This window comes from Pseudorasbora parva, chromosome 15 (assembly GCF_024679245.1).
Source record: "Pseudorasbora parva isolate DD20220531a chromosome 15, ASM2467924v1, whole genome shotgun sequence".
Taxonomy (NCBI): Eukaryota; Metazoa; Chordata; class Actinopteri; order Cypriniformes; family Gobionidae; genus Pseudorasbora; species Pseudorasbora parva.
The window spans coordinates 26,776,407-26,791,025 of record NC_090186.1 but is presented as its reverse complement, the minus strand read 5'-3'; the positions used below and the strand labels follow the sequence as shown (position 1 = coordinate 26,791,025).

General features: G+C 36.5%; 1 protein-coding gene across 6 annotated transcripts in view; it reads left to right on the top strand.

Annotated features, from left to right (window-relative positions):
• Positions 1–5,053: 5,053 nt before the first annotated feature.
• The window catches only part of sipa1l1 (signal-induced proliferation-associated 1 like 1), a 109,224-nt gene continuing 99,658 nt past the window's right edge, over positions 5,054–14,619 (top strand). For all 6 annotated transcript variants that reach the window (XM_067417502.1, XM_067417501.1, XM_067417500.1 and 3 more), the window contains exon 1: positions 5,054–5,367. The gene's annotated coding sequence lies outside the window, so the exon portion shown is untranslated. The remainder of the gene's footprint in view (positions 5,368–14,619) is intronic.

The following is a 14,619-nucleotide window of genomic DNA, read 5'->3' as shown; positions in this document are numbered from 1 at the left end:
CTGTGCAAAGCTCAAATCCAGGCATGGAACAACAACAGGGAGGAAAGAAAGTGTTTTTATGTAATAATTCTCATGACTGGGAGATGTGTCCTTTAGCATTTGCGAAGTATTTTGATCATGAAGTCAGTTCTTTTGCTTAATTTTATCAAGGTCATTATGCTTTCTCTCAGAACAGAAATGTATGCCTTGTTAAGTTACCTTCAAAAATATTTTGAAACAAAATATTCTGCTTGTACATTTTTGTAGCAAAGCAGATCACTCCGTGTGCAGCTGGATGAAGTCTGGACAGTGAGAGCACTGTTTTGACAAGCAAATTTCATGACATGTCCTCATGTTTGCAAGCAAGTCATACACGGATAGATGCAAATTGCAAATATATTACAAAATAAAATGATCTAAGTTACCAAATTACTACATTCCCTATGAACACTTTCCTCTTTGTGAAAACAAAAGCTGATGTATTGGTAACACTGTGAAATAAGTTTAACTTTAGTTAACTACATTAGTTAAAGGGATAGTTCACCTAAAAATGAAAATTAACCCATGATTTACTCACCCTCAAGTCATCCTAGGTGCATATGACATTCTTCTTTCAGATGAATACAGAATACAGTTATATAAAAAATGTCCTGGGTCTTCCAAGCTTTATAATGGCAGTGACTGTTGTGTAATTTCATAAAAATGCATCTATCCGTCATAAAACTGCTCCACACAGCTCTCGGGGGTTAATAAAGGCCTTCTGAAGCTTTCTGAAGATGTGTTTGTGCTAGACAAATATCCATATTTAAAACTTTATTAAGTCAATTATAGCTTTTTCTTATGGCCATCCTCTCTGGGCACACCCGATCTCGTCTGATCATTGCTTTTTTTAATAGCTTCCAGCGAATCGCCTTCCATATTCAACTTGTGGAAAAAGTGTAGCGCTAAATATGATTTAAAATATGATATAATGGACCTACATTAGCCAACATTAAGTAATGAACAGTTGTATATTTATTAACTAACATAAAAAAGTATAAATATAGCAACAATTAATTGTTACCAATTTATGTTGTCTGTACTGTGAAAATTTACATGGGCCAAAAAACACTTAATATGTGAACTATCTCTTTAACGGTGTGCAAAAGGCAACATTTTTATGTAACCCCACTTTCTCAACATCTGAATGACTGATGCAAAATAGTAATGAATGAAATAGCATGCAATACGTCACGTCCATACACATCCATTTACAAGAACTGAGAGTATTTCTTCATTAATAACGGAGTACTACGAGTCTGTTTGGCACATATGAACTCATGTGAAGGTTCTCATATTTACAAAAAACACTTTGATTTGCCTGTAACTCTGGTACTTCCCTTTTATACATTGTGCATTGTGAGAGGGTGGATTTGTAAGGCTAGTTAGTAAATCTATTCAGGTGCCACGGCGTGTTCTCCTGCCGATGACGCCATGTGTCATCCCTGAGGTACTGTGTGCCAAAGGGAAGAGCTCCAGAGCCTCTAATGAAAAGTCGGAGCTGAAAAATTTGACTTTTTACATTTCCCAGGGACACAAACGCCTGAAAAAGTATAAAGATGTTAAAAACCGAAGGACTAACCTGGATTGCATAATGATGGTTAGCATGTAATAAGTGTCTGGAGACTACATGAGGACACATTTGGCTCACTTTTTTTTGTTGTTGCTTTAATCTTGCTATTGTCATTAGTCTCACTTTTGAGTCAAACAAGATTTAATCTTTTTTTCGTCATCCCTATTGTCAGCATTCAGAGTTTTGGAATCCGGGATCAAGCTGAAAGAGGAGGAAAACAGCCCTTAGCTCCCCATTAGTTTTCCAGTTAATCCTGTCATGCCATAACCAAATACTTCCATGCAGTTGGCTCTTACCTATCCTCATTTAATCATTGATTTGCTCATAACAAAAACGAATGCCTGGCATTGAGCGGAATAAACCAATGTGTCCTTAGGACAGACGAGAGGAGAGAGAGAAACGAGATGTGCTTTAGTATTATTTTTGGGGTGCGTACGCATGTAGCGGGGGCGTTTGGTGAGGAGGGGGGAGGGGGGGGTCCAGCTTCAGGACACTTCTGCTAAGCACCGTGTTGTCATCCTCCCACCTCGCCACACTGTGCTTTCACACCAGAGTGAGTCACGCTGGCTCTCTGAGCTCTGAAGGTGCGCAATGTGGAATGCTAAGCACCCTGAGAGAACTTCACAGAATTCAGACTCTTTCTACTCTGGCTTCTCATCTCTTCTTTATACCTGCTTGGAGAAAAGCTCAGAGAAAGCGGCTTGATCTTTGTTTTCCATATGCGGGCTGAACTAAATGTACATTTGTGTTGTCTAAGTTTAACTTTCTATCTATACTATCTACTATCTATCTATTATGGCTTGTATATTGACACAAATTTCACAATTTGCTTCAATTTCTATTCACAAATTTCGATTCCATTCTGTTTTTGATTCAATATTGATTATTTTGGATATATATCGGATACAGCACATGGCAAATTAATGTCGTAATGAGTGTCAGTAAGTGCTACATTGCTAGGTTAAAATTAATTTATTTGTATACAAACACTTAAATTATACTATCGAGATTATGATCGAGATATACTAACTTTACAATTACATAATCATATTTCTACACCAAATTTTTTTTTGTGAAATATAAACATTTAAATGGTGGCTGTCAGAAAAACGTTACTGATTTATTCAAACATGCATTAAATATTGAAGAACATTAAAAATTATAATGAATAAGACCTATGCAATGTGGTAAATATTTATTGAAAATGCTCCTCTCTATAATAAATATGCACCACACAAGTCACTATCTATCTATCTATCTATCTATCTATCTATCTATCTATCTATCTATCTATCTATCTATCTATCTATCTATCTATCTATCTATCTATCTATCTATCTATCTATCTATCTATCTGTCTATCTGTCTATCTATCTATCTATCTATCTATCTATCTATCTATCTATCTATCTATCTATCTGTCTATCTGTCTGTCTCTCTCTCTCTCTCTCTCTCTCTGTCTGTCTATCTGTGTGTCTATCTATCTGTGTGTCTGTCTGTCTGTCTGTCTGTCTGTCTGTCTATCTATCTAATCTCATTTTCATATTACTTATTATAAAATGCCTTTATAATCTAAACATATTATAGGAGTCAGTTGGGAAGCAGCCAGGGAAGTGCCTTAGGATATTAATTCAGGCGCAGGAGCAACATTCAGTATGCGTATCTCCACTTTCATACCCCACTGTATTGTGTGCTGTGCACTGTGTACCTATGAAAAGATAATTATGATTTCTTAATGAGATTGCATTTATCAACTTGCATTAGGACTTATTAATGCTTCTCTGAGGGAAACGCTAATAAAGTCTTGGGACACACATCATGAATAACTGACTGCCATTAATCTCTCTGTAGGCATTTGGTAATTACTTTTATTATTCCATCAATATAATAACACAAATATGAACAATAAACAACATGGGCTATCTTAATTGTATGCTAAATTATGTTAATCACTTAGACTAACTAGTGCATCAGCCATTTTGAAGGCCTTACACACTCTCTGCTCAGCTCTTCTCATTGGACCACACAAAGGCCCTGTGTGCTCTGCAACAACTTTGTCACCTTTCTGCATGTCATTCTGTATTAGTGTATCTGCATCGCTTCAGTGGACCTAAATGAATGGGACTATTCTTCCTGTTTCCCTGGCATCCCTGACCAGACATTCCTGTGTGAGGTCACACATGCAATTGTGTGGTCAGCATGTAGAGGGCGTCAAGTATTGATCACTCAAACAGGACAAAGGCATTCCTAAATAATTTAGAAGGAATGGTCGGACATGGTTGACATAATGAATTCTGTTCATGCACACTGCACAGTGAAAATGAAGCAACTATCAATAAGAGCTTGTTGTTTGATAATAGTTCTTTTTCTTCTTCAAAACATAAAAGTATTAATGGAATGTAGCACACTCACTTATAGATGAACCTCCACATCTGTTCAATGAGGACATGACTTATAGCATTATAAATGTACCCTTTATTTTTCTTAGATTAAAATATCTGCTGTCAAATATGGACAGTAAGTGTGGCTGCAGTGGTAGTAGCTTGACTGAAATCTGCATTAGGCATTTTCATATAATCTGCATTAAATAATTTTGTACCAAATAAATTTTATTTATTTATTTAAGGAACCGCAAACAAGTTTTCAGGGTAACAACAAGCTACATATTATTTTAATGATGAAATATGTTTACTTACAATCCTCTGCAGTTCTGTTTGAGGTGGTAACAAAATTTTCCTTTGGAATAGTTGAGATATGAGTAAACATGCAGCATGAGTAACTATATTGTCAACTATATTTTCATCAAGTCGACATTGTCACTTAGTACCGATAAAAAGTGTGGACAAACCTATTTATTCCTATTTTTACAGTTACATTTAAGCATGCAACTTAATAAATGTAAATTAAATTTACATACATCATATGTTCAGTTATCAAAAAAAAAATCGTCAGCCTTTGACACCAATTTTTTAAAGGTTTAAGTTAAAAAGTCAGTATCTTCAAATTATAGACAAATTATAGACAAAAAATGCATTGCAGTTTGTGTAAAAAACCATATGAAATGACTAAATGAAAATAACTAAATTATGGTATTGTTTTTAGAAAAATAAATGGCACGAGTGGTCAAATAAAAGAGAATAGGGGACAACCACATATACTACAGGATGTTAAACATGAGAAATGAGTTAAACCATTACTGTTCGTGACCAAAGTGTTAATAATTATGCTTAGAATAAAGCATGCCAAAAGTGCTACCTAGCACAACACAGATTTAATAATGCACATATTGGACAGGTCAACCCTAATCTTGTCAAAGACAACAGAATACCAGTCGCGTGATAACTGTGCAGCACATAAATTGTGCTGTTGCTAAGGCAACGCAGTCCTTAGGGGGCCCATTCCCACAGATACAAATCACGCTCCTCTCTGCTCTCGGCTATCGCGAGATTCCCATAAGCGAAGCGTAGCAGAGGCTTGCAGTGACCTCATCAGCAGCTGCAGCGCGAGGCGGAGCAGCAACTTTTGTATGAACTTCGAAGTTGAATAATTGTGAACGAGACGCTGGGGCCAACGGTACTGCTGCTGGAGTAGATACAACAATACGCTGCAAAATCTCCCGCGACAAACGGGAAAACAGCAGGAATAACGGCTACACACAGACTCCACTTAGCTGGCGATTATTACGAGGCGGAGAGAAGCTTGGGTCGGACTTTTATCGGGAGGTTTTGTGGGAGAAGAGACCGCACGAGAGCAGCGAGAGGTGGAGAGGGAAGAAGGTGAGTTCATAACATGTCTGTGATTTAACTGTCCATGCCAACTCCCAACAGTGCTTATTATGTTTGTAAAGGGGCCCACGGATATGTTTTCTCGGAGAAATGCGCCTTTGTAATCTCTAAAATGCCCGCGTTTTTATCCATCGAGCGAGTTGCTACGGTTAACGTAACGAATGAGCTCCACTCACCTGATTATCAGAGGAAAACAAGAATCGATCTGAAAGTTGCAGCCAAGGCGATCATATTTTGATTGATGATAGCAGGCAGATTAGAAATATATACATGTCGCCAGCTGTGTCGTGATTATTTGGTCTCAGTTTGATAAACAAGAAGATGTAAGGTAAAGATGGTGAGGTTTTAGAGAAGAGTTTTGGTCTTAACTAACGTTACTCCAGATGTGGGAATAACAGTTCACCAGTGACAGACGAGCAACTTCATAAAAATGGATCGTGTGTGTCACCATGAACACATCATCATGGTGACACTTTACAATAAGGTTTCATTGGTTAACTAATTTAATTATCATAAACCAAGCATGAGCAATGTTTACTAATGCACTATTTGAAATCAAACATCAATATTAATTAATGCATTGTGAACTAACAATGAGTCTGCAAAGGTTTATAAACACGTTAACAAATATATTGTTAATTTTCAGGTAATGTTGTCTAATGAGACCTTATTGCGAAGTGTTACCATAATCATTGCTGCAGAAAGTTATGAAAATACATGATTTTGACATGTTTTTTTAAAAAAAAGAGTATTATTTGGAGCCATGAGTTGCATAAAGGTTAAAGGAGATACTTTGTAAGACTTGAATGCTTACAAATGAGCATGTGTGTTTCAGTTCACTTCATATCCTCCTTTAAATGTCAGTGAATTTTAGAGTGATTTCCAGGCCCGGACAAAGTCTTGTTAATAAATACAATTTTAAAGTTTCAGTAATAATAATAAATACAAATATTTATTTATTTATTTATTTATTAACTTTTTTTCTAGTCATGCCAATTAACTCAAGTAAAATAGCATTTTTCCTGAATTGTATTCATTTTAAAAATCCCTGAGAGCAAAGGCTGTCTCTCAAAAACTATTGAGCTGCATACCTGCAGCATTTTGGCCATCACAGGCTCATCCCAGACACTAATATCTATGGAATCTGCTGCAAATCAGATCAGTGTTCAACGGGAGAAGTCATTGAGCTGTAGATCACATTGCATTTATTATGCGTAACATTTTGTCACATCGAAATTGTGAGGTCTGTGTTCTAGGTTGACTAATGGCACTTCGCTCAGTTTTTTCCCTGTAAGGGCTTCACTGATTTGTCATTTGCATGTCTTTTCTTCATTGTGTGGGTGGTGTGTGCTCACTGTGTATTGGCCAGGCTCTAAATGCAGTTCGTGTGGGGGTGGATTTGAAGAGCTGGTCCCTGATTGAAGTGCTTTCTGGCATTCCCTTTTAAATGTATGGAAGACTGAGACCATCACAAGATTTTAAAAATGACCAAGTTAGAACTTTGCATGGTATCATCTATGTCCTTTGACAGCAGTGCCACTGTCTTGAGTCAGTCAATCAGACCACTTTTAGACTTTTTCCAGTTGACCACCTTCAGACTTGCACTTTGTTGTTGTTAGATCCACCTGTAGAACAGCACGGATCCTAGAATTCTTTTGTTGTTGTAAAGAAATAACATGTTACATATATTTTTCATGCAAACAATGCTGCATTAATACGTTAATTTTGATAAAATCAGTAACAAGCACTACTGTGTGAAACTTTAGATGTAATGTTTTCTATGCCCAGCTTCCCCCAGCCTCTATCTAAGAATGCCAAGGATGCAGTTATCTGCAGGCAGTGTCGCATTTCCAATATTAAGTAGCCTATTGAAAGGGAGTGTGTAGGTGGACACGCACATGTTGTGAAACATGTAGAAAGGAAATGTGCAAGGGGAAAAAAGACGCCTGGGTGGATGATTGGCAGCAGAGGGATTATCAAGAGTTTTTCACATGTAGAGTGCTCCAGATTCTATAGATACCGATTGGATTAAGGTTTTTATCATCGCCACAGGCATAACAAATTATGTGCAAGTTTGTGCATTTAACAGCTTCTTCTGTTGCTCGTATATATGCTGTTGCTATGGAAGTTTGGCTAATCATGTCTGTTGTTAGGTTATGCAAGTATATTTTTCAAGACTTGGCAGGAGACAAACCTGAATCTAATTCTGTAACAGTTCTGCATCAGCAGATACGATTCAATAGTCCTAGTTTTTAATGCACATCACATCCATGATTGGTATACGTATGTAACTTCTATACGTATGTTACAGTGGTTCATCCCTGGGTTTGTCCAGACTTGGCCTGTTCACACCAAAGACAATAACTATAACGATAAAGATATAGTTCTAAAAATTGTTCTAAATATAAAAGAATAGCAGAGTTCACACTAGCAACACAGTGAAACAATATTGTTGGAATCACTTTCTGAGCAATTTCTTCCAGCTGAACGCTCATTTTTTTGACAGCCAATCAAGTTCAACCATTTAAAGTGACAGATGACAAATCTGCGGCATGTGCGTACAATGAACAGAACGATATTGTCCGCTGGTGTGGGCATTAATATAGTTATCGATTTATAGTTATTGTTGGCGTCAGGGGCGTCGCTAGCAATTTTGGGCCCTGTGAAAGAATATGAGGTTGGGCCCCCTATCGTCCAAAACATACAGGCCAACCTATAGCGATCCAAAATTGTTGTCAGCCATTTAATTATATATACAATACTCAAACAAAAGTTGGAGAACGGCATGATTTTTAAAATGTTTTTAAAGAAGTCTCTTCTGCTAACCAAGGCTGCATATATGTTATTAAACAACATTTATGTTAAACAAAAAAACTGTAATATTGTGAAATATTATTTAAATGTAAAATAACTGTTTTCTATGTGAGTAAAGTGTAATTTATTCCTCTGATCAAAGCTGAATTTATCATCGTTATTCAATTCTTCAAGTGTCACATGATTCTTCACAAATCATTCTCATATGAGGATTTATGGTCAAGATACATTTGATTATTATCAATGTTGAAAGCAGTTGTGTTTCAAAAGAACAGCATTTTTTTATAGAACGCTTTTGTTACATTGTACTACCGTTCAAAAATTTTGGGTCGGTAAGAATATTTATTTTTAAAATTCTTTTTGAGAGAAAACTTAAATAAGTTAATACATTTATTTAGCAGGGATGCATTAATTTGATCAAGTGACAGCATAGACATTTGATGTTGCAAAAGTTTTATATTCCAGATAAATGCTGTTCTTTTGAACTTTCTATTTATTTAATTATCATGAGAACTTTTTTTAACACTGATAATAATCATAAATGTTTGTTGATCATCAATGTGACTCTTGAGACTGGAGTAATGGGGATAAATTCACATTTGATCACAGGAATAAAATCATTTTTAAATGTATTCAAAAAGAAAAAAAAAGTTATTTTACATTGTAAAAATATTACACAGTAATACTGTTTTTGCTGTATTTGGGTTCAAATAAATGCAGCCTTGGTGAGCTGAAGATACTTCTTGCAAAAACTTTTAAAAAATCTTAACGTTCTCAAACTTTTGACCGGTAATGCATATCTATGCTTCTCATCTCCCTGCATCACCTTCTTCCTTCCTTCCTGACCTGCATATTCCCCTTCTCAAAGTTGAGCTTTGGTTGACACAGTTTAGCAAACGGATTGTTTCTTTCGCTCGTTTAACTTCTATTGTAACAGCTGTTTAGTTAGCTAACTTACAAATCGTATCTTGCACTTTATAGCCCCTTTCACACTGCACGTCGGACCCGCAATATTCCCGGAACATTGCCGGGTCGCCTTCTGTGTGAAAGCAACCACGTCCCGGGATTGATTACCGAATTCGACCCGGGTTCGGGGACCTAGTAATATTGTGGGATTCGACTTGGGACGAGCGCTGTGTGAACAAAAGCCGAAACTAGTGCCGCAAGTTATTGTGCGACTCCTAGAGCTTGTTTTTTCAATAATAAAACCCTGCAGTGCCAGAAGAGCTAGTCTGTGTTTTAAATGCAGAGAGTGTTCGTATACAAAAGAAACTAAAATTAAACAAGCAGAAATTTGTGCAAACTGGACACAAGTCGAGACCACGGAGCTCCTTACTATCCGCGCTGAAGCTGATATCGCTCGCCATTATACGTCACATCAGGATCTCACGTTTCAACTCGACCCGGGACCGTTACGGGTTGTGTGTGAAAGCACACATATTACGGTATTTTGCTGGTAGTGTGAATGGACCAAATCTAGCGGCCCGGGAACAAATACCGGGTCGCATTATCCGTGTATTTGCCGGAATCGCAGTGTGAAAGGGGTTTATGACTGTTAACTGAAGTGTTGCGCTGGAATTCGAACTGCAGCTGTGACCATGAAGCCCGCGGAACGTTGTGGTTTTTTTTCTTTCTTTTTTTTCTGTCTGATTATTTGACGTTAAATGCATTATGAGTAACATTTACAAAAGTCAAAATTACATTATTTTTATTTTCAGTGGTGAAAAACATAACTTATTAAATAGACTATTGCTCTAGCCTCGGTTTCAGCATCTGATCTCACTCCGTGATTGTAGGCTACTCTGGTAGATTATACATTACAATTTATATTAATTATATTTATAGCTACTAACTTAAAACAAGCTGTGTTACAATGATGAATGATTAGCTCAAAAGATCAGCATGTGTGATGTAGGCTACTTTAACTGAATTAAACATATCTCGCGTTTGATCATGTTCTAGCGGTTATTCCTCTGTGTGATGTATAGGTTGTCGACCTTTATGCAACTGTAATTTTGCCAAAATAAGTTTTTTTGTTTTGTTTAGCAACCTACTTCAGTGTAGCTAATATGTGACGATAGCATCGCGCTTAACACGGAGGATTTGAAGTTGTGAATACCGGGTGCGGGTGGATGGTTTGCTTCTAACAGCTGATTCGGTGACGCTAGAGCTGATCCGCACATCTCTTGTTCCAAGTTAACCTGTCCAATACGTTTTGCTTCAGTAAAGGAGTAAATAAGACAGTAAATTCTTATGTCATGCCTGAGCTGAAGCTGATACATGAAAGTTAAGTTGCACAACATAAATACAATGTTTAGTTATTTATATTATTTATAGAATATTTATAGAATATTAGAATATTTATATTATATAGAATTTATAGAATATTTATATTATTTATATTGGCATTATTGTTATTTATATTACTACTTTTTTAGATTTATTTGTTGTAGGTTTAGTTTTAGATTGAACTATGTTTACCTTTTTAAAGTAATTTGAAATAGATTTTTATTTAATATAATATGGCAAATGTATGCATTAAAATTGTTTAGTTTCACAGTTATTAATGTATGCTATTTCAGCAATAAAACTTAATTTTTCTAAAAAGAAAACAAATTAGATGTTAATTTTAAGATACCCGTCTTATTGTCTCTTATTGCTCTTTAATAAAGAAAAAGTAATTATTATCCGAATTAATCGATCGATTAAGTGGTAGATTAATCGATTACAAAAAGAATCGATAGCTGCAGCCCTAGAAGCCTGCTATATTCAATCACTGAATGAAGCCTGGGATTCGAGTCTCGCGACCTTAAATTGCTTGCACAAAACTCTCGATCAGCACTCAAAGTTTGTTCATTTAAACCGTTATCCGCAGTGAGGGCGAGAGAGAGAGAGAGGTCTGCGCTCTGCGGTCTTGGCCATTAGTTAATTTATATATAATAATTATATATATTAATAATTATATAATTCATAATAACAATCTACTTGTTTTTGTATAAGTAATACGTCGTCAAATATGTATAAACTTAAATAGACAAACTATACAAGTAGTTATGTCTCTTTGTATTATTTTTTCCTGTTATTGACGTAATGCGCATCATTGACAAAACGCTATAGTTCGAATATTCGTGTTTGTTTTAGAGGGAATATTCTAACGTAATTTTTGAGCAATTTTGACAGCCCTACCGTCGTCGTTATGTCCCCGCCCACTGACTCTATACACGATGTGATTGGCCTGGCAATAGTTAGGCGAATACAGCTAACAGCTAGGGCAGATTAGATTTGCTGCCGCTAGGGTGCGTCTAGATTTCTAGGCAAAAAAAGCAGCTCTAGCACTTAAAAAAACAAACAATATTTAGCAAAATTCTATTCTGTTGCTTTTCCTTCCTTATAATGACTGTAGTCAATAGCATTATAACAGCGCACATCCATGCATCATTTTTGATTGTTTTAAAAATTATATCTGAATAGGACTGTACGATTAATCGGAAAGTAAACAAAACCGAAATTCAGAACCTCTAACTGACATAATGTTCCCATGTTGGTTATTTAGGTTTTTAATCCTGTTATAATACTTATAATAAAAACATACTGCGCGTCGTGGTCATTTGCCTCCGCCCCGTCCACAACACAGAGGCGAACTGAATCGAACTCAAACACTGAGTAAATAGACACAGACAGCGTCCTCACGAAAGTTTGCCAATTGTATGTTTAAAGGCTTGCCAGTTTGAACCAAGCCTGCAGTCTCCCTCTCATTTACTGAAGCTTTCGCGCCTCGATCGCCCCCCGGTGACCGGTCCCAGAATAGCCGCCCCTCTGTGATTTCTAATGGACGCGAGGCAATCTAAATAATAAAATTACACTTCAAAAATGTTTTCCCCAAAGTTAGTTTATGTCACTGAAGGCAGTTGTCATCACGATGATTTCATTTCAGGTGTTCGTTTTAAAAATAAGTTTAGTTTGAGTTAGTTATTTGATGCTATAAAAACGGGGGGTGTGACGTCATGATTGACAGCTAAGGCTGACGGCTTCTCTGAGTGAAGTTGTCACTGAGGCGCTAACGGACTTTTTTCGAAATTTTTGGGAGCAGATTAGAGCTTTAGCTTTAATTTCTACATTTCCATAACTGTTTATTTCACACCAACATAATTAATTGTTCTGCATCTGCGAGAGTGTGGGCGGGCTTTTGATATCGCGACTGTACTTCCTGCTCTACTTCCTGCGCTCTACTGCGCAACTCCGGTCCCGAAATCGCTACTGCGCAGACTCGGTCCCAAAATGTCCGCGCCGTGCAAGGCTGCCTGAAAGCTTCAAATATGGCAAGCGGAAACGGATGATGTCGAGTCGTCCATATTTTTTTACGGTCTATGGTTTGAACATTCAAGTGATTTTTACACCATTCAATATGGAAAACTTCACACTTAAGTGCTCGTGAGCTGTTTTCTGTTACACCGAGAGCTGATCTGCTAGCCTGACAAGCCAGTCCCACATTAAGATGTTTGGTCTGGAAACTCACCATTGACAGAGCTCAATCCGAGGGGCGGGATAAACGGTTGTCTTTCAAACTCCCTCGGCACGGGATTGGATAGAGCTACAATGAACCAGAGCAACATGAAGTGGAGGTCGTTGATAGATTAAACATTCGCCGTATCCAGTTGGCAAAACTCCCAACACATCTTCCCTTTTTAAGAATGACTTCAGTGCCGTTCTTTTCTCAGAGAAAAGCTTTAAGTCTTCCAGAGTCGCAATCAAAGCTGATTCAATATACCGCTGTTCGCCAGTTTCTGTGTTTACTAGAAGCACGCAAGGGCAACTCGGCCGTCATTGTTAAGCCCCGCCCACCGACTCTATACACGATGTGATTGGCCCGACCATAGTTTGTTTTTTACAGCTCAGACATGTATTGAGAGTTGCTAGACGACACTCGTGGCAGATTAGATTTGTCTAAATTTCTAGGCTACTGATCTGCGTAATGCCTCTGACAATGCACAAGCCCTGAAGCCAGATCAGTTTCACTTGTGTCTTCAGTAAACTTTGCCAGTTGTTTTGTGTTTTAAGGCTTGCCAGTTAAACATTAAAGCAATTTTAGACCGTCGGTTGTGTATATTGAGCTACTGCGCTGATGTGTTGACACTTTAACACTCATAGATCGTAGCTCGCACATCACTTGAAGGTCGCACTCATAGAGAGGAGCGCATAAACTTGTTGTCAATTGTCATGTGATTTATCACTAAAGTAACTTAGCATTTTTTTTTTTACTTTTGAAATAACTACATTACAATGCATAGCTAATAGCTAATTATCTCTATCACAATTAATAGAAAGACGGTATGACTAAGTGACACATGGTCTCACTCTCATTAATGTATTCAAATAACTGTACTTTTATAGTGCTAAGTTATTTAAACAAATTAATTCCCACCTATTTACAGTACAAACCTTGTCAGTGAACTGTAAGGGCAAAAAAAACAAACCAAATTTTTTTTTTGCCATTATTCATAATCTAGGTAAAGTGTTTATTTATTCAAGGTTTTGATTTGTTCATATCGTCCAGCATTAAATCAGAGGTCTATTAATACTACTATACTATTGCAATGTTGTGATTTTCTTGTATGGACGATTGTTTTGTACACTGTACAACAAAATGAATTTATAAACAGGTAATTCAACTCTATATGTCGCCGTAATTATTTATTTGGCAAAAAATATCTGTGTATCTCCCTTAAATGCACTTAATAGTGTTGTTTCAGCTTGTTCATTCATCTTTAGCTTAAAGCCACTTGCTGCAAACTGTTCTTTGCGTAGCTTCATGTTAATTTCAAGCGAGTAATATCAAATATTTCAACTCAAAACAACATTATGATGCTGGCTGGTTTGAGCCAGCATTTCAAAATCACAATAATCAAACAATGGTTTAATTATAATTACATTTTAAGTGATAAAACTAACCATCAGTATGTTTTATTGTATATGGTTTACCGTGAAACCTGTAATCATCCCATCCCTTTATGTTGTTATTTATTATTGCAAACAATCCAAAAGCTCATTGCATTGGACATCTCAAAGTACATTTTATAATAATTCTCTCACCTTCATGTTGTAAGACTTTAGTAAATATGTGTAATACTAATGAAGATATGTTTAATATTCTTTCATCCATTGAAAGTCCACACAACCAAAATTTGCACAGCCACTTTAATATGATGAACATATTTAATTTATGCCTCTATACACATAAATATAGATTAATGCACCTTTACAACAGCTCATTTCATATGAAATTTTTGATGTGTGAAACATTTGGTTGCTGACTTTAAATGGATGGACAAAAAGGTTGAGGGAATATCAAAAATATCTTGATCTGTCTTCTGTAAATAAGCAAAAGTCTTATGGGGTTAGAACAGAATGAAGGTGAATAAATGATTACAG